At 32.0% G+C, this 26,313-nt stretch overlaps 1 long non-coding RNA gene across 1 annotated transcript; it reads left to right on the forward strand.

Moving 5' to 3' along the window:
- The first annotated feature begins 24,217 nt into the window (after window positions 1-24,217).
- LOC141683032 (uncharacterized) lies at window positions 24,218-24,801 on the forward strand. Its single transcript, XR_012560073.1, has 2 exons — window positions 24,218-24,333; window positions 24,473-24,801. It is a non-coding gene; the product is annotated as an uncharacterized LOC141683032 (long non-coding RNA).
- Window positions 24,802-26,313: the final 1,512 nt, after the last annotated feature.

Consider the following 26,313-nt stretch of genomic DNA (forward strand, 5'->3'; position numbering starts at 1 on the left):
AGGTTCAGAAAGAAAGGAAAGCTAAGTACACGATTTGTTGGACCCTTGGATATATTAAGACGTATTGGGAAGTTAGCATATGAGCTAGCCGTACCCCCCCCCGAAACTGTAGCAAGTTCATAACGTGTTCCGCGTATCAATGTTAAGAAAGTGTAATCCGGATTCCAGACAAATAGGGGTATATGAGCGCATAGGCATGCAATTAAACGTAACCTATATGGATCAACCAGGAAGGGTATAGATCTGAAAGGAACAAGTGCTTAGGAGAAAGGTTATCGTGCTAGTCAGGGTTTTGTGGCAGAACCACAATGTGGGAAAATTGACTTGAGAGTTAGAAGGCACAATGCTAGAAAAGTACCCCCATTTATTTTCTATCTGATTCCGGGACGGAATCCTTTTAAGGAGGGGAGACTGTAATAACCCCAAAAAATTTGGACTTTTTGTAAACCTTATGAATAGTGATTTTGCCGATTATGCTGAATAAGAAAACTTTTCATGCCACACAATGTAGCAGTTCTTTTATGGATATTCCGAGGTCTTATTAGTACTCTATATGGTATATAAGTGTATGTAAAGATCCTCAGAATCCAAATCCGAACACTTTGATTTTTACCAAAAATCCACCAGATACCGAAAGAATTGAGTATAAGGTAACAGGATAAAAAGGATTTAAAATCAAGTATTATAAGAGGGGATCATAAAAGGAATATAATGTATTGAGAAAGGTTAAGGGAACCCAAGTAATAAAATCCCGGGTATGATCCCTCAAACGATAAACGAGAACGAAAGTTAAACGAACCGTATAACAGATCAGCGATCATTAGCCAAGTAATTAGGAGTTAATCAAAGAGGTTAATGATGATGATGTCATCACACCAACAAGAAGAAGACAAGTGTGGGAAGATGACATAAGTGGATGACATAAGCATGACCAAATGGGAAGGATTTGTTGGTTGATTATAAGCTACACAATTTTTACCATGGTAACAATTTAATTAAACAAACAAAAGGAAGTAACCAAGCTAAACACCATACAAATCATTTAATCAAACTAGAAACATTTTTACTTCACTTTTTCTTCCCTTGCTCTCGGCCAAAACCAGAGCAGCAACTTAAAACTACCATATCTCCTTTAATACTCACTTAAATATTGTGTTCTATAGCTCGTTGAAAAGGTATTGAGATGGCCTACAACTCTTGTTCACAAGTCTCGTTCACAAGTCTCGTCCAAATAAGAATGGTAAGACCCTCATTTTTACAGTTCTTTAAATCGGACTTTTAGAAACTTCAAAACCTAACTTTGTGTTCTTGATTTCTTTGGAAAGATCAAGCTTGTAGGAGGTTAGATTAAGGCTCCCTAAGGCTTCCTAGCAACTTAACACCTACCAAGGAAGGTATCAACTTCAAACCCTAGCTTTGATTTTATGATTCCATTAAGTTTTATTGAAGCATTGTTAGTATTAAGGCTTGATCTTTGATTATAAGTAGTTTTGGTGGATTTGTATTGGTTTTGAATATTGGGTCTTTGATTGGTTGGATAAATTGGTAAAACTTGGAGTTGGGGACTGAGTTTGTAGTATGATGGTTGAATATTGTTGCATTGGTGGTTGTGAGTGAATTGATGATAATTTAGAGTGTTAATTAAATTGGAAATCGCGTAAACATAAACGTCATAATGCCCGATTTTCCTTCACTGTCCTGTTCTTAACTTTAGGACCTGTAAACTCACTGAAAGATTCTAACATTTGCCATTTTTATATAGTTCATGTTACGAGCTTCATTTTTATATGTGGTTCGCTTGAATCCGATGTACGGTTTAGGAGAAACGACCGTTTTAAGTAACGACGTTTCGCGAACGAACCATTACCCCTCGCCTTACTTTGAAACCTTGGTTAAGGCCCTTAAATGACTAGTTGGAGTATGAAGCAATTATGTAAAGTGGACTAGGCAGTTGGTAGGGTATTCGCGAAAGCATCGCCTTAAAATTCGTAACGGTTAATTTATTAAAAATGGTGGAGTCGAGGGTACTCGAACGACTTATGTGATTTGTTAAGCGTAGAAATGACCATAAGCAAACGTTAGGGTTCAATTGGTTAAAGTCTAGTTTCTTAAGAGACCGCGGTTTAATTCCGGATTATGTTGTTGTTCATAGGTTACCGGACCCACTCTAAGCTTAAGTCTACCCCGGAGCACTCATGCAAGTTTTCTACCCGTTATACTGTTGTTGTGATGTAAATATATGTATATGCATTATCTTGTGATAAGTGCATGATTGTTATTAGCAAATTTTGCGATATATTGGAGCATGCTGATATGGTATATATGCATATCTGTTTCGTAATCTTGATCTTTAATTGTTGATTCAAATGCTTATAAGTTGCATAATACCTATGCTAGAGATAAGCAGTAGTTGCGTATACCCTTAGTATAGGGGACCCAAAGGTGAATATTTTTCTAAACCGGGAGTCGATGTTCCCGAGTATAATATATATATATATTTTTTCATATATATATGGATATAGTTTTCAAAACTATTAATCGAATAGGGTTTATTCGATAACTTTATTTTATTCAATAAATATTATTAGTTGAATATTCATTCGAGGACTTATGACTCTGTTTATTTTATTTATTGAATATTATTTTGAATATTCATTTGAGGACTTATGACTCCGCTTATTTATTAATTAATATTCTTTATTTTATTAAAGAATAGTGTTTCGATAATCAAACTTATTTTCGATTATTCAAATAAAGATCTTACTTTCGTATACGTATATCTTTGGTTATTCGTTATTCATTTCAAGTATAAGTTTTAAAACTTCTAATTCAATTATTTTTATAAGGATTATCCTTTTGGGAATATTATTTAAATAATAATATTCAGATATTTTCTAATATATCGGGACTGATTTATTTCATTAAATCAGCATTACTCCAAACATTCTTAAAAATATTTTGGAGTCATCAAAATGATTTTTAAAAGTTTAAGCGGATCCCAAAACTCATTTTTATATTTAAGATCTTCCTTTCGAAGGGGATTTAAATACTCGCTCAAAACCTTAGGGATCCGGCTCAGTGGTGTATTTTACATTCGCAACGAGGTTGCTATTTTGAGAAAACATCTTGATTATTTGCCCATCGTTCGGGAAGTAAGTTCATCTATTTGAGTCGGCATAAGCAACATGGGCTCAGCGGGCGTCCATGAAAGTGTAAGTGGCTCAATGGGAGTCCATCAAATGCATAAGTGGCTGAGTGACAGTCCAGTATAAGGTCCTATTGCGGCCAGGGTGATGACCAGTGGGGAATTCGTCCATCTACTAGTAGAAAAGGTTACTTATTGGTATGTTTGCCTGATCAGCAAGATATCAGGTTTATGCCAAGGTTTTCTCCTTTCCAAATACATTGGATATTACAACTCTGTTTATAATTTTCATAACGGAGGTATTCAAGGAGTGTATGAGATGTATATATATAGGTGTATATATATATCGGGACTTAATGAAGTATCTCGTAACTTCATCATTTATAATGATATTTCAAGGATTGAATCTATTCAAATCTTATCTTGTGGTCTCATCTATGTGATGAACTTTTGAAACTAATTATAACTTGAACGGTGGTAGTTCAAGTAGTATTCGGAAAAGATATAAGTATATTGGAGTATCTTGTAACTTCATCTTTTAAACTTATATCTAGTAAATGATTATCTTATGCATGTCAAAGATTTTCAGAAAAACGTTAAGACAAGGTTAGATATATGAGATTACCTTGCAACGATATTTTTATACAGTTATAAACTGGAACTCCGTGTATATTATGCATGGCAGAGGATTTCAAAAATTTTGAAAAGTATATAAACATATATACTAAATATTTTGCGAATTGGTCGCATTAAGAGGTCAAACTTAGTTCATTTCTTCTTGACCAAGACTTTCATGAGTGCTATGAGAATGCTCATATATTGTTAATTATTATACATATTATTTCGGTGGGCTTGTTGCTCACCCTTGCTTTCTTTTTCTATCACACAACAACAAATAGACAAGATAAACATGATCAAGCTCCCAATTCGCGAGCGGATAGGAAATGTTCCGCAGTTTCCTGTAGGCATTGATGTCATTGTAGTTGAGGTAGGATCTACCAATAGGCTAGGCTTTCAACTTTTGATGTACTAGACTTATGTATATTTATGAATTGTAATAATGGCAAGGAATATATAAATTATTTAGAAACCCTTTTTAAGGTGAAATGGTTTATAATTGTGAAATAAAATGACTTGTGTTATTTTTGGTATTCATCTCTGAGACTATAACTTGTGGTGTGTGTGTGTGTGTATTGTGGGGTCACAGTACGCAGTAGTTGGTTGACTATTAAGATTAAGTATTGATAAGGGAAATGGAACTCGTGAGAACCCGAATCCCCGACCCCGGATTTGGGGGTGTTACAAGATACAACATATACCATCATTATTTGCTGAGTATAGATCTGCAACAAACAAGCTTACTTTTCTTGCTCCTTTCAAAGCAACTTCACTAGTCTTTTTGCTGATAATTGAGCAGTCTCATTTGTCAAATGAAATATCGAATCCTCTATATGTGAATTGACTGACACTTAGGAGATTCACCTCAAGACCAGCTACCGATGCTACATCTTTAATGACAACATTCCCAGAAATTAACTTGCCATATCCCATTGTAAATCCTTTGTTGTTGTCTCCAAGAGTCACCAGTGGGCCAGCTATCTCCTCAAATTATGATAGCAGGGCTTTATCACCTGTCATATGCCTGGAGCATCCACTGTCTATGATCCATATGACTTTATTCTTTTTTCCCTGCACACAATGAGTATTAAGTGTGTTTAGCTACTAAAGCAGTGTTGGGAACTTTCTTCTTGTTTACAGAAGTTGCAGAAGTAGAATTTGATTTCTCAAAAGGAACAACATTCAAAGTTTGATCGTCATTTTTCTTTTTAATCTCACAACCAAAGTTATCTTCCTTGAGATCTTTTCTCAACTTATGACAACTTGTCATAACTTTCATATTGCATGAAATACAATCAAACTTATCACAGAAGGAATAGGGATCTTTAGCAACAGCCTCATCATATTTACATGCTCCAATTTTTGGGTCATTAACTGCCTTTTTGGAAAGCTAAGTTAAATGGTCAATTGATCCACATTTTTGACACTTTTTCCTCGGAGAATCTGCAACATAGGCATAGTTGTTATTTTTGTTTACACATATCTTCCCATTTATGTTCTTCTTTTTTTGCTAGCATTCTCATTTTTGGTTTTCTTGGTTGGTGTCTTTGCATTTTGATTGACTATGGGCATCTTCTTAATTTCAGCAGTCTTCATCCTTCTTTTCATTGTCTTCATCTGCAAGTTATTTCTTGATGACCAACTCAACCTCACTGAAATTAACCTTACATGTCTTGAACAAAGGTGCATCTAATTTTCTCAGCATAACCGCGACATCTTGATCTACAATTGCCTTACCTTTGTCACCTTCATTTTTCTTGTTACAGTTCAAGGTATCATTGTCCAAACCAATACCTATATTAGCACATGGTTTATTTTTCTCATGGTATTGTCCAACTAACTGAGATGCATTTCTGAAAGACTTCAATTTCACCTCATTCTTTTCCAATTTTTCCCTCGACACAGCTTCAATTTCACTTGCACACTTGAGCTTGTTTTTCAGATATTCATTTTCTTGCTTGGTTGTTTCAAGCTCAATAAGCTACAGCTCCAATTATTTCTTTTCAATCTCAAGATTCTCATTAATCTTTGATAGTCTACTAACTTCCTCAATAGCTGCCACCATGCTTGTGTGGATATGAAACATCTATACACTATTTTTTTCAACAGTTTCTTTATATTGGCTTGTATTTAAATCAATGGTAGTTAGAGTTGGTACCTATGATTTTGATAAGGATGACTCTCATTGCTCTAGAGCCATGAGTGCATAATTCCAAAATTCTTCATTATCATCATCTTCATCAATGCCATCCCAACTCTTGCCTTCAGCTATGTAAGCATTTCCTTGTTGTTTCTTCAAGAGAGCTTCCTACTTTGCTTCTAATTCCAGATATGCTTTATCCTTGTTCACTTTCTTTAGCTTCCTGCACTCAGTTGCAAAGTGGCCCAACTCATCACAGTTAAAGAACCTTATTTTTTATTTGTCAACAGATCTAGTTTTGTAACCACGTTTGCTAGCTAAGTTGAACTAAGTTTTTGATTTCCAGTCGTTGCTGTTTGAGGACTGTCCCTTAATCTTGAAAAACCTTGGCTTTTTAACCCTGATGTTAGAGAATTTTCTAGCCATGTAAGCCATTGATTGATCCATCTCATCTAGGTCATCAAGGGTATAGTATTCATCTTCCTCTAGTCCAAAATAACTTATTTCTGAGGTTTCTTATTCTTTTTCTCAACAACATGAATGGATGGAAATTGAGCATCTTGTTCATCTTCATTTGCTACACTGTCATTGACCATTAAGGCACTGCATCCATCAACCACATGTCCTTGGTTTTCCTTCAATGAATTCCTTTATAACATCTCAAACTCATATGATTTCAAAATCCCATACAAGACTTTCAGTGTCATTCTGCTCAAGTATCTTCCTTCTCTAATACTCAAGGTGGTCAGGAAGTGTGAGCAAAAACTTCTGATTTACCTCCCCAGCTTCATAATACTTATCATGAAGTTGCAAGTCATTTATCAACTTATTAAATCTCTCAAAAACTTCAGTAATCCTTTCCTTAGGTCTAGCCATAAAACCCTTATACTGAGACACCAGTATTCTCTTTTGATTAGATCCTACTTCCTCTGTACCCTCACACAGACTTTGAATTTTCTCCCAAATCTGTTTGGTTGTGTCACAGTTGACCATATTGTGGTACATAACATCGTCAAGTGACTCTATCAGTATTAGTTGCATGCCATTATCCAGAGAAACCTTTTCTAGATCTGTTCTCCCAAATCTTTTGATTATGTCATGTAACGCCCTCCAGACCCGGGGTATAAGTCTGGGGGTTACTAGCTAATCTCCAAACCTGTACAATCTGATTAAAAAATAATAAAGAAATGAAACTAAACCCTTTAATACTAACCAGGATCTTTTTAGGTTGAAGTATAAAAACAAGAACCACTAACTACTTTATTACAAACCAAATTTAATATCTCATAAACTCTCTTTATTACAAACCATTGTCTAATTCATTTTAAACTAAGTTTAGCTTTTATTCAAACACACACACTATTTATCAATACTCCACATGCTCGGGCAACTCAAAGCTTTCTTCCTGAATTGGGATCAACACCTTGGGTATGAGAGGATCTCAAGGCTTGACCCGCTTCTTTACCACTCGAGTCCTGATGGGTTTCATATTCCTTCTTAACTGAAAACAATAAGGTGAATAACAACAAAAGGGGTGAGCCAAAAATTGCTCAACAAGTCCATAAAATATAAATAGTGTTAAAGCAATATAAATGAATCCGTAACCCAGGTATATCTGCAAGGATATAACCTCACGAGAATAGAAAGAAGGCCATTACTGGCGTATACAAATGAACTAAATTGGACTCAAGTTCGCAGCTATACCCTGCTGATCAGTCAGGATACAGTACAGATCTATATCTCACTATATAGATCTCGTCGGGCACCCAGGCACTACGGCCCATCTCAAGGATCCGGTTATGTCCCGGTCCTCAGGATTAAGTAGACTTAATCCCAAAAGTAATATTATCCAGTCCCTGGAATAGCAACCGGAACAATCGATATGCTTTGATATATTCTAATCACCAGAATATATCAATAATTGTGAGTAACAATTGGAATATGAATAATGAATTCAAATGAAGAGAATAATTCAAGAATCGAACTAAAATATGAATAAAAGAATTAAAGGAGTACAAGCGTAATAAGAATTTGAAATGAATATTACTATTCTGAAAGTAGAATAGGGGAGAAACTTGCCTTCTGCGCGACTTACTGTAATTAAATCACTTTCGTCTATCACCTACTCGACCTGCCTTGCTGGCTTAGCTTCTGTTAGCAAAATAGACTGGTTAAGTCATTTTGTACTTCAATTGCATCTTGAATCGACTTCATTTCGTTCCTATTATCTACCCATACACTTATGACGGACTCTTATATTACATATAAGCAAGTAAGACTCGATTAACCACATAATACACATAAGCACATAAGCACATAATCATTTTCATAGTTAAAATAATTTTTAGAATCAAAATCGATTCGCTGATTGCTCCGTTGATCACCTTCTACTTCATTTCCCCTTTTTCCGAAATTTTTCGGACTCGTCTCGGCACGCATTTCGACTGATAATCAAGTAATTAATAAAGTCAACTAATTTCTAGAAGAAATTAGGTCTTTATATTATTTTTAATGAAAATAATTCATTTTTCTGAGTAAAATGGCTTTCGTTTCGCTCAATTCGGACTAACGGTTGAATTATTATCAATTAAACACTGATAATTCAATTTATTATTTACTATAAATAATTATTACAAATTTTTAAATCCTAAAATAATTATTTAAGAAAAATCAAAGTCAAAAATAATTTTTTTATAATTTTTGGAGTTAAAATGAATAAGTTATGATTTATTGAAAATTATGTGATTAATTATCGAAATAATTAATCACTTTTAAATAATTAATAAATAAATAACTAATAAATAATTAATAAATGATTATTTAATAATTTAAAATAATTAATCCCCAATTATTAGGATTAATCACAATTTATTACAAATATTTACAACTTATCGTTATTTATTCGATTAGATCGATTATTTATAAGTAAATAATCGATATCATTAACTGATACATTAATTATTTAATAAATGAATTACTATTCGAATCATATTTCAACTCACGATCCACTACTCGTATTTCTACGAGTTATTCGCGTTTCTCGCATAATTATCGAAACATTACGGTTATTATTACATTTTACGCGACTTAAATTAACTATCTGTATCTAATTACCCGCTACGAGTAATTATTACGATATTTTACGAACAATTAACTATCGTCTGAATAATAATAATAATATTAATAATCGAACTTATCGTTCAATTACTCGTATAATTACGAGTTATTCGTTTTATTCCCCTAATTATCGAATCTTTAATCATAGTATTCGATTAATTTAATACTTAATTATTAAATAATTAGTTAATTACTAAATAATAAATAAATAAACAAGTAATTAAATACTTAATTAAATCACTAAATCCGAATTTATAAATTAAGAAAATAATTTAGGAATTATTAATAATATTTTTCAGAATTTAAAACTGATTTTTAATTAATTTTCAGAATTAATAAAACTAATTTTATTTTATAAAAATATAATTAAATAATTAAAAATCCAGAAACATTTGTCAGAAACCAACCATCTGACAAAACAGATCAAAACCGGGTCAACCACACGGGTAAACCGGGTCACCATCCGGGTCATGAAGAACATGACCGGATTTTTCCAGAATCCGGCGACTTCACCGGATTCTGGTGAATCAATTACAGCCCCAAATCAACACCGTTTGATACGGTTCTTGGGTGCTTTTCATTGCAAATCAACACAGCAATCTAATCATAAGCAAAACATCCCGGAATCATCCCTGTAACAACTTCTCCGGCCAAAATCGATCAAACACCGACTTCAACTCCGGCCAAAAACCCATCTTTTGATTCTGTAAACGAAACTTAACGTTCTATAGTGCAAATTAAAGCTAAGAACATATACAATCAAAGCCCTAACCTTTCAAAAACTAAAGATTCACAGAAATCATCGAGTTATAATTTGAAAATTCGGTATAAACCCTAATAATCGAACTTTGCTATTTAGGTATCGTTTCATCAATTAAACACCATGAATCAACTGTAAATCACATAACCAAGCTATATCAATCATCAAAACATCAAAATAACCCTGAAATCGAAAAGCCCTAATTCGAACATAAACCCTAGAAATCAAAAATCAAAAACTACGAATTAAAACTTGAAATTGATGCTAGAAATGGAAAGAACAGATCGAAACCTTCGATTTGGGTACTTGAATCGCTTGTTTTGGTGTTGTAATCTGCTCAAAATCACGGCTTGAATTCTCGACCCGACCCTGTTCTTCCCGACCCGAATTACAGAGAATTTTTGTATTTTTCTGAATTTAACTGATTTATTAATTATAATTAATTAATAATTGGGCTATTTATAGTAGTAAAATTAATACTCCTAAATAAAATTAAGGGGCTAATTATACATCTAATAAAATTATTGGGCCCTAATTTTTATAATTTTTGAGTATTAAAATTTAATTTATAAATATTTTATATATGCAATATATATGCCAAAATTTCCCAAAAATTGTGAATAATGCAAAAATACAAAGAAATGGTATAAATGAAAGTCCTATAATTTTATAAAAATAAAAATGTGATTTTTGTGGGGTTTTTAACACCCAATGGGGCCCGAAAAAGTCACTTTTCGTAAAACGAGAAAATTTATAAAATATCCAGATGTTCAGAATAATGTGATGGTAAAAGCCGTTTGATGAAAAATAAGGCCCATTATTTTATTTGAAATACTGGCTTTAAAATCATGGTTTGGGTCGTAAAACGTTTGAAATGAAAACGATGAATGCAAAATAAAACATCTGAAAAATACCTTAAAATACAGAAATGACACGGAATGCACGTAACACGTAACAGTTAAGGTTTAACTGATAATCACACATAATTGACATATTAATACACATAATTTTATTATAAACATGATATAATACAACGTAAATTTCCCAGTCGTTACATGTCACAGTTGACAATTTGTGCAGAATCTTGCAGGTCTGTGACCACCCTCTGTCCAGTTAATCTTGGCCCTTGATCTTGTATTCTTCTAGCTATTTTGTAGACTTTTTAATCTAGTGAATAGATTGTTTGTTGTCTGATAATCTTGAATCTTGAACTTGTCTACATTTTATATTTCAGAAGTATGTCGAGATCTCCAACTATTCTTATAGAGAAGTGACATCTCGATAAGTATAATGACTTATCGAGATCTCTGAGTTCTCTATAGGTATACTTGACTTGTTGAGGTCTCTAGTTTCTTGCATGTGAAATGACTTGTTGATATGTCTGAGATCTTAACATATAGAAATGACTTGTCGATATCTCTAAGATCTCTATATACATAATTTGATTTATCGATATCTGTGAGATCTCTATATGAGATATTGATTTGTTGATATCTCTAGTTCTTCACATCTTCATTTAACTTGTCGATATCTCTAGTTCTCTATATCTTCATTTGACTTTTTGATATCTTTGAGACTTCTCTATAAGCCATTTTGGACTTCTTTACAATTGACTTTGGACTTCTTGAATGACTTCTCGATATAACTTGATATGTGACTTGTCGATATCTTGACTTAGAACATTTTTCATTGAACAACTTTATTCAACTCCAAACTTCTACACTTTTCTCTTAGGCATCATGGCTTGATCTTCTTCTAGAGTTTATTCCTTAGCTTGAATCTGTTCACTAAAAAATCCCCAGTCTAATCTTCTAATTATTTTACAGACTCAAGAAATATAATACATAATACAAAATTGATTATCAAACATCTTAATCTTAGGGCTGTCAATGTGACTTAGCCTTATTATTGTACAGGCAGGTCTTGCACAACAAGTAATATGCTTAATGTAATAAATAAATGTAAAGAAGTTACCTGAAGATTAATTACTCCCTCCGTCCCATTTTATGTGACCTTCTTTCCTTTTTTAGACGTCCCAAAAAGAGTGAACCTTCCCGGGGTGGAGCACGGTCCACCAAAATTGAAGGTAGGATAAGTCTCAGAATCAGCATTCGGGTTCTTTAGATTATTAATAACATTTATTTAAGAATACCAAAACCACACATTAAGATAATATACTTACTTTAACACCCACTATCTTATTTGTATGGTCAATATTAGAGTCATATTTAATTTCTTAAAAAGCGTGCTAGTCAAACCAAGTCACATAAAATGGGACAGAGGGAGTAATAATTTGGTTCATAAGATGTTGATAATCCTCCTAAACAGGACCATCGCCCCCACTTGTTTAGTTACATAGATCAATAAGCAATACACTATCAAACAAATTTATATCCCTCATATTTAATAGATTTATTATTGAGTTTAAAACACGTTATTAACACAATTCTACGTCAATTGAAGCTTGTTCAAAAAAAGAGACACAATTTATACTCTCTCCGTCCTTTTGAGTTGTTAACATTGAAATAAAGTGTTTGACACGTATTTTAAGACTCCTGTCTAGTATATTAATATAATTTTTTTAATTTTTTTTCTTCTAAATAAATATTAAATATTTAAACTTTTATTCAAGAAAAGAAAATTTCCAAAATAAGATATACAACTATACTAGATAAGAGTCTTAAAATGCGTGTCAAACACTTCATTTCAAAAGTTAACTCAAGGGGACGGAGGGAGTATTACTTATTTCATTCTACTTATTAATATCATTATTTACATATTCACTTAGCTTACTGGTTAGTTACTATAAAGATGGTTATGTCGTTAAAGCATACTAATATAAAGATGGCTTTATAATTTAGTACTCAAAAGTTTTCTGCTCGGCTATGCCATTATAACTTTTATATTAAATTATATTAAATGATTGTTTAAATATTTATGTGACACATTATATCATGTTTTAAATAATTAGTTTATATTCATAATGGTAAATTTTGCAAAATTAGAGTGTGTTATACATGTGTCTGGAGATAATTATCTATATATATTGGGTGGTCGATGTGGAGTTACACCTAAGTGCTAACGGGTTAAAAGATACCACAAAATCATGAATAACCCCAATTGTTGAACAAAATGTCAAAGCTATCATTTTCCTTAACCATCACATCCATGAAAATTTAAAATCTGAATACTTAACTGCAAAAACCCACTTGCCCTTCGAAATAATCCCAAAGATAGATTTGATCATAAAAAGACTTGTTCATTTGACACATGCCTTTTATGACTGGCTTAATATAAGGTTGCAAGATTTAAAATCTGTGGCTGAATATAATTCCCACTTATTCAAAATAAGCTCAAAATTGACCTTGTGTGGTGAGAATATTGATGATGATCGCATGATTGAAAAGACTCTCTCAACCTATCACTCCAACATTATGATTTCGGCGCAACAATACAGGGAGCGTAATTTTTGAAAATATAGCGAGCTGGTATCTCTCTTTCTTATAACTGAGAAGAACAATGAGTTATTGTTGAAAAATCACTAGATACGTCCCGAATGCTCTACCCAGTTACCTGAGTACATAATTCGTCATTCTGGAAGAATGGACGTGTGAAAAGGCATAGAGGAGGACGATATTACGAACGAAATCATGGACATAAAAATTTTTGTGGTTGATTTTAAAATCATTATAAATATGGCCACTTGAGGTGGTAGCGTGACGGTTACAACAATAAATCTGGCCACTGAACTGGAAAAATGAGGTTCCAAATAAAAAGAAAGCACAAAAAAGAAGGAGATACTACTTATGTCTACCTTCGATGTGGGGCTTATGGGCATTGGTCTTGTACTTGATACACACCTAAAAATCTTGTATAACTTTACGAATCATCTAAAAGCATAATGGACAAAGGGTAGAAATAAATTTGGCTAGATATAATGATGAACCAATCAATAGAGCTCAAATGAACTATAAAGTGATGTTAATTTTTACTACGACTTAAATGACTAGTTTTCATATGTATCTCTTCAATGTCATCTTCGGCATGTACTTGTTTTTTCCACTTCCATGTACTTGTTTTATGTTCTGGTTTTATGTGTTTTTTACCTTAATGAAACAGTTGTTCACTTTTATATATACACAGCACAAATATGGGAGATATATGCATTATTAACTGCACAATCACTCACATAAATTTATAAAATTAAAAATATTTTTCACAGTTAATGAAAACCAACAGAAAAGTATGAAAAATTTCAGGTACATCACATATAATTCAGGAACCCTAGTTTTGTTCAACCAAACAAGACATAAATTTATGTTCCAAGTTCTATGTACTCTAACTAGTCAAACATGAACCTCTTAAGTTTTAAAGATACTTGTATTAACGATTTTCACCTGGAAATAACTAGTGAGAATAGAAAATAATTTCTGCTTAGTTTCTTCAACTAGCCCATTTGATTATAAGATCTTGGAAATATTACAATCGGTCTCTTACGAGCTATATTCCACATAGATCAAGGTCATTGAGTCTAATAGTCTCATTATTCCCGAAATCATTGATTTAAAATCCCTTACTTTATTACATTATGAGCTATATTCCACACAAATCAAGTTCATTGAGTCTCATATTGTCATTATTCCAAAAGTCATTGATTCAAAATCCCTTACTTTATGGCATGAAAGGCTTGGTCATCCGAGAGTTTCTATGTTGCATCATATTATAGAAAATTCTACGGGACATCATCTCATTGACTAAAAAGAATACAACAAGATGAAATTCCTTGTTCAGCATGTTCTAAAGAAAAACTAATTGTTCGACCATCTCTTGTAAAACTTCAAACTAAATTCTGAATGAATCCAAAGTGACATTTGGGTCACATTCATCCATCTTCAGGCTCATTAAGATATTTCTTGTTTTAATTGATGCATCAACCAAATGGTCTCATGAAAAGGCGGAGCCAGCTATAACTGTAGTGGGGGCTAAAAAGTTTCAATTTAAAGCATCGGGAATCAACATATATCATGCCTTTTACTTGGAATTATATCTTGTTGCGAAGTTATATTTCAGAATACAGATTGCTAAACTATAAACATACCTGAAATCATTATTGATGAACATCCAGATAGTACTAAACAGAGTAGGATACAAACTTATGTATAATTGATTCTATATCACCAACGAAAAATCAATAACCTATTTTGCTTTCTGATATACAACTCAATCAATGGCAATATAAAACCCCACAAGGCTAATGCTGCAAGAGTCATGAGGTGGTTCTTAATGGTCAGCTTATTCAGTTCTCGATGATCAATACACAGTCGCATGCTTCCATCTTTCTTCTTAAAAAACAAAACTGGTGCACCCCATGGGGATACATTTGGTCTTATCACTCATTTCTCCAACAAATCTTGCAATTGAGTTGCCAACTCTTTCATCTCTACTGGTGTCATTCGATACGGAGCTTTAGATACTGGTTCTTTCCCAAGTGTTAAGTCAATCGCAAACTCAATCTCTCTGTCGGGAGGTAATCCTGGAAGATCGTCTGGAAAGACATCTGAAAACTCATTGATAACTGGAATTGTTTTGAGCGCAGGAACTTCTTTGTTATTGTCTATCACATGGGCCAAATATGCCTCGCAATTCTAACACAATAACTTCCTCATCTGAGCTATCATTAATAACTTTTTTTCCTGCTTACTCCCTCGAAATATCACCTTATTCAATGTCTGAAGTCTCATTTTCCTATTCTTACAATCAATGTGAGCATTATTCTTTGATAACCAATCCATTCCTAAGATAACATCAAATTCTCCCAACTTAAAAGGTATCAAGTTGGCATAAAAATGATGTCCTTCTATCTCAACGTCACACCTCGGGCACACTCGGTCAACAGGAACTTGGTTCTTATTATCTAGTTCTAACATTAACGCTTGTTCTAACAATTCAACTTCACAATGCAGTTTATCGACAAAATCTTTAGAAATAAATGACCTTGTGGCTCCAGAATCAATTAAAACTTTAGCATCTATGGATTTGACTTGAAGCGTACCTACAACCACGTCGGAGCTGTGAACAGCATCCTTCATAGTCATATTGAACGTCCTGGCTTTTGGCTGATTCTTTGCTGGTGGTCCCTCAATCCTTGCCATGCCCTGAGATGATGGTCCTGCAATCTTTGGCACATTTACACCTTGAGCTTTCTCTTTACAATTGTTATCATAATGTCCTGTCTTCCCACATCGGAAACATGTAACTTCTGATATCTGATTACAGCACTTATATGCATGATGTCCTTTCATATTACATTTGTAGCAAACAAAATTTTCTTTGCAAATCCCAAAGTGCCTTCTACCATAAAACTTATAATCTGGAATTGGTGGACGATTGGACCTCTGCTGATTTGAATTCTGAAAATGGCCGCCCTGTCCTCCATTTCCTGATTGTGGTCTTCTGAATCCCACATTCTTATTACCCTGAAATTCTGGCCTTTTGTTGAAACGACCCTGGGAACTACCTTTCTACTGACCTCCTCTTGAGGTTTCTATTTTACTTTTCTTCCCGTCCCTTTCTCTCTGAGATGTGTCACTCCTACTTTCAATCACCATTGCTTTCTGAACTACTACCACATAAGAAGTCAACTCAAACATGGCCACTCTATTCTGAATCCAAAATTTTAATCCTTATTCAAATCTTCTTGTCCTCTTTTCATCTTTATCAACTTGATCTGGCATAAACCTTGCCAATTCAGTAAACTTGGCCTCATATATCCGCGACAGTAAGATCACCCTATGTCAAATTCAAAAACTTGATCTCCATTTGATTCTTCATATACCTCGGGAAATACTTCTCCATAAACAGCTCTGTAAACCTTTCCCAAATCACAAACTCACCTCCTTCCAACGCTCGCTTGGATTCCCACCAGTAGTTTGCCTCACCCTTCAGACTGGAAAACTTGGTCTTCTGTTCAACTCCCGCTCCAACTAAGTCAAAAGCCTTCTCAATTTCTTTGATCCATGCATTGGCTTCCACGGGGTCGGCACTTCCCTTTAACTCAGGTGAATTCACAGCTTGAAAGTTTTTAAAAGTCATCGCAGGTAGAGCTGCTGGTTGCTGTTGTTGTTGTTGCTGCTGCTGTTGCTGCGTAAGATACAACACCTGTTGCTGCATCAGTCCCAACATCTGGATGATCGCTGGATCTGTACGACTCTCAGTACGATCCTCTCCTGAAGTACTCCTCCTCTTTGATGCCATTATTCTGGTAAGAAAACAAGCAACTTATATGATAATCTGTCAAGCATGGTGTCAAATATGTAGCAATCATTTAGCATGTCAAAATTATCACACATTAGCTCTTTTCCAAATTATCATAAACTTGCTACCATATTAACACATGTGACATGATTATCACATAATCATGCTTACTATCAATAATAATACAAAGAAAACAACAAGAAATTATCAACATCTTCCAAATCTTGCTCAACAATCTCAAATAAACCAACAAATGGTGGATAGGGTTGCAACACAACCTTCCAACATCTTTCCTCACTTCTCATTATTCCCGGAAACCACCAAAATAGCAAAGCAATGGCACAAAAGCTTAATTCTGAATGCAAAACAGGAAACCTGAACAACTTAGTTATAGACCAACCCAATAACCTAACTCAAATCTATAAAAATTAAACTACACACGCTTATCTTATGTGATCTTCCCATAACTTACTTAAGAAGACACCTAAGCCTGTTTCAATGTCTATAACCTGAGCTCTGATACCAACCTGTAACATCCTCAAAACTGGGGTCTATATTTGGGAGTTACTGACCGATAAACCATAATATAATAGACACGGCAGAATAAAATAATAAATATGACCCCTTGCATGTAACTGGATCGATGCACTACTATAAACCAAATGTTATTACAACCCATAAGTCTAATTATTTTTATAAATTATTCAAATTTTAATGCAAACCTCTAGACTAATCAAATGTCCCATAACAGTCTACCTGGAAAACACACCAAACTATTTACAAGCACACAACTCCTTGTGAAACCTGGAATTCAGGCCTGCTCTGACTTAGCTGAAAGATCAGAATAATAAACAAGTATGAGCGAAAGAAATGCTCAGCAAGCAGTTTACAACTTATGATTGAAATAACAACAATAGTATCTGAGTAAAACCAGAAGCTAATATAAGCTTTAATGTTTAAGCGACATTTTTAACAAAACACAATTATGCAATATGATGTTCCTGATGATCAGTCATGAAACAGCACCGGTATCCCGTAGCCATACTGTAAATATAGGTACCGGTATCCCGCAACCATACCGTACCCATAGGATATCCACAAAAGGCATATATTCCTCTTGCAAGATATTACACTTTCGTATAATAGCTCACGCTAGACCGGTGATTAGGCCTCTTACGCAAACCAGTAACCAAATCACAAAACAATTTTTATTAAAGGAGTCGTATCAATGACACCCTCATCAATTTAACTCCCCATTTCACATGGTCCGGAGTAACGACATCAACTGATGGCGAAATAAGTAGAAAAAATAGTTATTCACTAATCTCATCACAAAGTTTCACTGTATAGAGTATATATGGATATCATAGTTATTAACTATCTATCAAATAGGAGATTACTTCTAGTAGTACAATTACTAGAATGAAAAGATCTCAATAAATCACTGATGGTTTGTATGTAACGCATCACGAGGCTATTTATAAACAATTATAATATTTTGAATATGTAAAACAATAAGCTATTCTGGAATTAGAATAGTGTAGGGATACTTGCATACGGGAATTAAAAGCATTGATGAGTATAAATATTTCCTTTTTAAAATATATTGAAACGATAAATGATATGGTTGGGAAACTTGCCCGGTATACTCAATAATCTTTTTCACTATAACCTTGGCTTATAACTGCTGGCTACCAACTCAGTCTAACTCCTGACTGCGCTCTTTACTACTCGATTCTAAAAAAAATACTACTTCAATTAACAAAACGAAACTCAATTGACGTAACTATACGTCTCGACGTCTACCCAATCATTTATAACTAATCATGACATTGAAAACTGTAAATAGATAGCATGCATATCACATAGCACGTTTTGTTATTCATATAACCCGTAATTACGTAATTCATATAACACATAAGTTACATTGTCAAAAGATAGGTCTCAGTACGTTTAAAATTGAAATCAGGTCAATAATAGTATTTATCGATCAGATACTGACTCAGAATGACTCACAAATCACACGATTTTCAATACAAAAGAAATTATGTCTCGAAAGTATTTTAATTGGAGGCGAAATATTTTTCTAAGTCTAGACGCGTTTGTTTCGTATTAAACAGACGAACGGTTTATTTATTACGAATAAAATAAGAATAAATCATTTAATATTAATTTTAATTAATTATTAAATATTTAATATATTTTTAAAATATAAAAATAAATTTTAGGAATTATTTGAATTAATTATAAATAATTATACTTTATTTAACTATTTATAAATAAAATTAATTGTTTAAATAAATTAATCAATTAATTAAATCTATAAATAATCAATTAAAATAAATTATAAATAATTAAGTCAAATTGAATTTTTGAAAATAATAAAAACAAATAAATTTTTGGAATTTAAAATAATTCAGTTAATTATTAAATAAATAACCCAATTAATTTTTGAAATTAAAAATGATTTTTAGAAATTAAAAACTAAATTTTTGAATTAAAATAAAATAAAACTGCAGAAACATAATTGGAAATGGTTTTAGGAATTTTTAGGATCAAAATCGGGTAGGAAAATAAAACAAAACGGGTCGAATTAAACCCAGCCGGGTTGTAAAGAATGTTGCCGGATTTCCCCGTCGATTTTGGGGATCTCCCAGATTCCGGCCGAAGGGAATTTTCTTGCGAAACATTCCCCCATTCCGATCAGCCCTTCTTGTGACTGTTTCCAGTCCGGTTTTGATGTCAAAACACTCCAAACTATTCCTACAATCTCAAAATACGAATAACAACATTAATATATCCCCAGAAATTCAACTTCGGCTAAAACACAACCAAAAACCGGCGAACCAGTCGGAAAACACCGATTATCAGAAAATCAAATCAATTTTCATGATTAATATAGCAAATTAAAGCTACTAAAACCTACAAGCGATTACAATGATCCAAAACCTGCAAACAATTCATCAATAACACTGAAAAATCAAAATTAAAAACTAAAAAACCAAGAACTCGACTTTAATCATTCGGAACTCAAATAATTCAACTAAATATATGAATCGACTCTAAATCATCCCAAGAAACTTATTCAATCATAAAAAAAACCAACAATCATTCAAAATTATAAACCGAAATTCAAGTTCAAGAACACAAAATCGAATTTCACAAATAGTTACCCTCGATTGATGAAAGTGGTATCAAAAGAACGGGCTCAACGAGAGGATTAATTTGGTATATAAAACATCAAGATTGGATTTCTAGAACTCCCAAAATCATTGATTCTTCGTTCAAGAATGAATTATAGCCCCAAAAACTTTGATTTTCTATTTTCTCATTTTCAGAATTTTTGATAAAAATGAATAAAAATAAATTTTGCAGCTATTTATATTTTTAGAAAAATAAATTCCCCAAAATCAATTAAGTGTGTTTTAATCCCTTAATTAAAATAATTAGGCCCAAAAATAATAATTATGGGGAATAATTTTTAAATCAAGTAAATATAAAATTATGCCAAAATTCCCCAAAAATTATGAATAATTGAAAAATGCAAAAATAGTGGATATTTGAAACATGTATGATTTTATAAAAATAAAAATATGAATTTTATGGGCTTTGACGTCCCGGTGGGGTCCCTTTTCATTGATTTTTGAGAAACCGAAACAATTCATAAATTAACAGAAAACCCTGAAAACACATAAAATGCATACAAACACACATAAAACGAGATAAAATCAGTACCTCGATAAAGACACCAATAAACACGCGTTCAGATCGCAGATGGATTCATATAAATAAATTTTAAACAAATGACAATTAATCGAAAAAATTTCTGAACCTTGGGGGGCCATAGATAACAATTACAACATGGCATAACATGGCAATGATCATTTTAAACTCATATAAACACAAAATATTTATTTAATTATCACAAAATATTCATATAATTTTCCCGGATATTACAACATTTATGATATTAGGCTTAAAAGTTGTCTAGGGATCCCAATTAAAATTTTTTCTGCGAGGTTTGGGATTAATTCGCGGCTGATCACCGGTTGTAATTTATAGCGTTAATGATTTTGAGCAGTGATTGATTTTTTTTTTTAAAAAAAGATTTTGACTTGAATAATGATGCCATCTACCCCAACTTTGAATTATGAATTGCTATTTTGTTAATTTATGTCTTATTATATATTTTGCTGATCATTTGGCTGACTTCTTGCTATTTATTCATGATATTTCAGATATCAAGTATGGTTAGATTCAAGTAGACTGCTCGTAAGTCCAATGGAGATGCTAAGGCTTATGTGAGAGCTCAGGTAGTATAGCCAGCGTTCGTGTGAGGACCGGTAGTTGTGTAAAAGTTTTAATAGTTGTTAATGTTGGACTGTTCAAACACTAAACCTTTGCGATCTTGGATTATGTTGTAAATAATCGTTTATAATAATTCATATTTCTCAGTTATTATCTTTTAGTTATATTTTTAGGTTGTGACATGAGCCTATTGAATATTGAGGACAAAGTTACACATGAGAGCATAAATATTAAAGTTGTTCCCTCACACAAAGTTAAGTGAGAAGAACTAATATTGAGGACAAGCTAATTTAAACCTTGAGCTTGTCTAGAAATTGAATATAACAAGTCTATCTTGAAGAGGTTTCATGCTAAGAAGATATGTTCAACATAACCCTGTAGTGATGAGCTCAAAGGAAGAAGCAACTCAACACTCATGAGCTAATCAAGATCATAAATTTATTAAAAAACTCGGTCTATGAACTAAAATATGAAAATATTAATTAGAAAATAAAGTAGCCAACATACATGAGCGGAAGAGAATAAAACATGAGAAGTTTTAACAACAAAATGGAGATAAAGTACATAAAAGGAATGGAGAAGTCAGATGATTTATTTAGAGAACAAGGAAAATCTAAAATCTTTGACCATCCACATTTAGTAAAATTCAAGGATAAAAATGAAAAAAATATAATGACAAGAATTATGTACTCACTACTCAAAATTTCTGAATAACTTGAAAGATCTTTTCTAATAATTGAGCTTATAATAAGGATATGTTGTTTAAAGAAAACTGTAGAGGTAACTTTACTTATTTATATTAGACAAATGACAATTTGAATTCTACAATGTGTTATTCTAGTTTAGTTTTTTTTTAAAATAATTGTAGAAATACTGGTTGTCAAACACTACTTTGTGACTAATAATCTTAATTTTACTCACAAATTATACCAAGTTTTTAGTTACAAAGGCTTGTCTAATTACTAATAACAAGCCTAAATCAGTAATTGTGCCAGTCTTACTTGACTTGATGAATTTTATTATTATGATGTGATTTATTTTATGTAGCAAAGTCATCCCATATCATATTCTAGATTTATTCTTTTTTATTTTATAAATGTTTAATATATATGGGCTTCAAAGATAAATAAGCTTGGTAGATGTTCAAGGCTGTCTATGCAACTAGTGGAATAAGGTCATGAAAAAATTGAATTATATAATTGAATAAAATTTACATGTCCGTGATACAAGAAGTCTAATATTAGCTGTATCAAAAATCAAGAGACTATGTTCAAAAGTGGTCAAAAGGAAAGTCTGAAAATGAACCGTGTCTTGTTAAATAAGATATTGTGAAGTGCAGAGAACTATATATTAAAGTTAAAATGGTCTCTCGAGAAGTCTTTCTATAGACAATTAAATTCACTATATGGAGGATTCAAGATGCCAACAAGTCACAATATTTCACAAAAATTATATCACGAAGTCTCACCATGATGAGAATAAACTATGTCAACAAATTCAACAAATTTTGAGAGTTCTCGACATAAAGACTTACAAAATATTTTAAAATATGAAAACAAAGTGATTGAATTATTTCATGAGAAAAATTTTGAAATATCTATTGAATCTAAAATGGTCTGATACTTGCAGAAGATAAATGGAAAACCTAGAATAAAACTTGGAGATAAATTCATGGTGAAAATGACTAAAGAAATTTTGAAAAAATGCCTGCAAAAAAGGAGTAGTGGTTTGCAACACCCTTCCTAAAATGGGTAATATGTTACTTATAATCCATAAACCTGCAATTAGAGTACTAAAATAATCCTTAAAATAAATTAAATATTCTAAAAATCTCCAAATTTATTAAATCTGAAAACCGTTCAAACCAGTAATACAAATACCAAAATCTTTAAGTAATAATTAAGTCTAGGTAGTGATAGAAGTTTAAATCCTAATCAATGAAATAACAGTAGCTCTTCCTCAAATAGTACTAGATTCCCATAAGCATCTGCCAGAAAATGATTACGACATGGGTCAAACGCCAGTACGGATTCAGAATATAGTTTATAAAACAGAAAAACAGATATAGATATTTCATAACAGTTTATAATTAAACAATAATTTTAAAAACACCTATGGCTGAAACAATGAGGGGTTATAATATTTCATACCGAGGTTAAAATTGATACATATACACATATCAAGGGGTACCTAATATGTGTAACAAACTGGATAATGTATACTGCACATACAACGTCGTTGTCAAAGCAAATCACAAATCACACCGTCATGTAGGTGTCATGTCAACCGTGCTAAATGACATGGTTGTAGTACCCAGGTTAAATCAGTATACCATATATCACTCAAAGGATTCAAATAAAAAAAACTTTGCAAAATTTAAATTCATCTGAGATCAATAATTAAAATTTCCAAAATAGATGGGTGTAATAAATGATTTTTAAAAAAGCGCATGAACAAATATTTATAACTTTTAAAATCTCAATAGCAACATTTTTCTTAAAAAACATATGGGCAAATATGTCATTTCACATGAATATATTGTCTTGCTAATTTTACACCCATGTTGGGCTACTATATATAGAAGAGATTTACAAAATTTATGTCAAAAATATTTGATGTCTAAATTAGTGCATTTTTGTATCTGAGTCTGAGTCGTAAAACAGGATATTTGAGGATATATACATTAATGTGATGGATTTCAATCTAAATCTTATCTGCATTATATCTCCAAATTAATATATTACAATTAATTAAATAGGATATAATATCTATATACATCAAATAAAATAATTTATATATAAAGATCTCAACTGAAAATCCAAATATGCCCATCTCATTAATTTATTACTAACATTTTTCCTATATATACCGAAACCTTACAATATACCAATATATGAAACAAAATAGACATATCATACCATATAACAATGGAGGGTTTTTTCAAGTATATCTCAATACTTATTTTCCTCACCTTTCTCTTGAGTTCAACTAGTAAGTTTCTATATACAATTAAGATTTTGTGAGAGTCATTGTTAATATTTATTCTATACATTTTAAATTAGTCGGTGGGTATATTTTATCTCATGTTATATTTTAATTTCTCTCATGTGCCTACATATTTATGTTACAGGTGCTAAAACATGTGATCCAATTATTACGCAAAAATTAACTGGGAAAAAAATACAAAATGAACCGCAATTGGAGGTGTTGATAGAAACGACTTGTTGGTGTAACTATTTTAATGTTACAATTGGATGTCATGGATTCAAAACAGTACAACCCCTTGATTCAAAGGTCATCACTTGGAACAATGGAGACGTTTGCTCTATTGTCAACTCTTTCGATCCAAACTCGCAACCAACGTTTACTTATGCGTGGCGAAAACCTTACAATTTCACAAAAATTTCTTATAGTATTGCTTGTTCCTAAATTGAATTTAAAATACTTTGAGACTATCAATTATTTTCTTTATTTATAAGTCATTTTTAAATTCCTACTTATCACCAAATCAAAAATTCTATTTAAGGATGATAAATAATAAGTGGGTGAAGATTTTATCAACTAATTGTGAAAAAAAATCTCATTCCATTTTTTAGTGTGAAATTTCATGAACTAAACACCATATTACTTCAAAAACTTTAATAGAACTTCTCAATGGTTTATACCGATCTATTTAAACTAATGAAACTAGTTTTTAATATTTGATATTACAGGTTGTACTTTTTTACTGAAAATATCGTATTAAATTTTTTTGAATTAGTTTACTTATTATTTTGTGCAAATATAATCAATATCACTTGATCTTTTTCGTAATAATATATATTGTTCCATTGCATTAACAGTAATGTTACGCTAAATATAATGTATTTAAGTTCTAAATTATGAAAAATGTTGGTTAAGTTAAAATATAACTATAAATAATGTATTAAATTTATATATTGTATCATGTCACTATCACGACCGCCACACCCCCACCACAAATTCATCAAAATCAAGTCAAAATCATCAAATTCAAACAAAAATTATAAAAAAAATTGATCACACAACGCCACCACCTCATATGAATCATTAAATTGAATACCGTATAACCAAATAAAAAACTCAAATTACTAAAAAATATAAAAAAAAATCACTATATTTTGAACTCAAATCCATAAAATTTTGAAAGCCAGAAACTATTAGATGTTGATAATATTTCAATTAGAATTACCAAATTTAAACTGAAATGACAAAAAATTAAACGACACGGCACCACCACCTTATCATAATCATTAAAATGAAGAACAATTACACACAAATCTCTAGATTCTTAACATAAATCACCAATTACTTTAAAGCCAAATCATAAAAAACTCAGATATGAACAATGCTTCATTAAAAGATAACACAAATAACCAGTTATTTTAAAAAAAATCATCAAAATTATCTTATCCAAACAGTGCTTCCATGAAAGAGGTTGAAAGGCGGGGAAAAAATATAAGGAACAAATGACAATATCTTCTTTCGTCGTGGTTGATATATATATCTACTTATGATCATATAAACTCCATCATCAGCTTAAAAACCCCGACAATTTCATTGGAGTTGTCATATTGATACGATTAAAGGATAAAGAGAAAGGGCGTATGAGCAGATGCTTGGTAATAAAGAACGAATAAATAGGGAAATGACAATGGAGATGGATTATAATGTGGTGATATAGGTGGTCATGACGGAGATAGCTAGTGGTGCACATATATTATAGGCGAAGGTAGAGGAGAAAGATATAAAAGGAAAACGAATTCAAAATTGGTTTGTGTGGTCATGATTAGCTTTAGATGATAAAAATTAAGGACTGGGATTTGATCTCGGTTCTCATTTTTAATTAATTCTCACTTGAGCACCTATATATACATATGTATATATATACACATACATTCAATTTTTCCAAGATATACAGTTCAAAAATACAAGATTTACAGTTCGGGTAAA

The sequence above is a fragment of the Apium graveolens genome, chromosome 9 (genome assembly GCF_009905375.1).
Source record: "Apium graveolens cultivar Ventura chromosome 9, ASM990537v1, whole genome shotgun sequence".
Lineage (NCBI taxonomy): Eukaryota > Viridiplantae > Streptophyta > Magnoliopsida > Apiales > Apiaceae > Apium > Apium graveolens.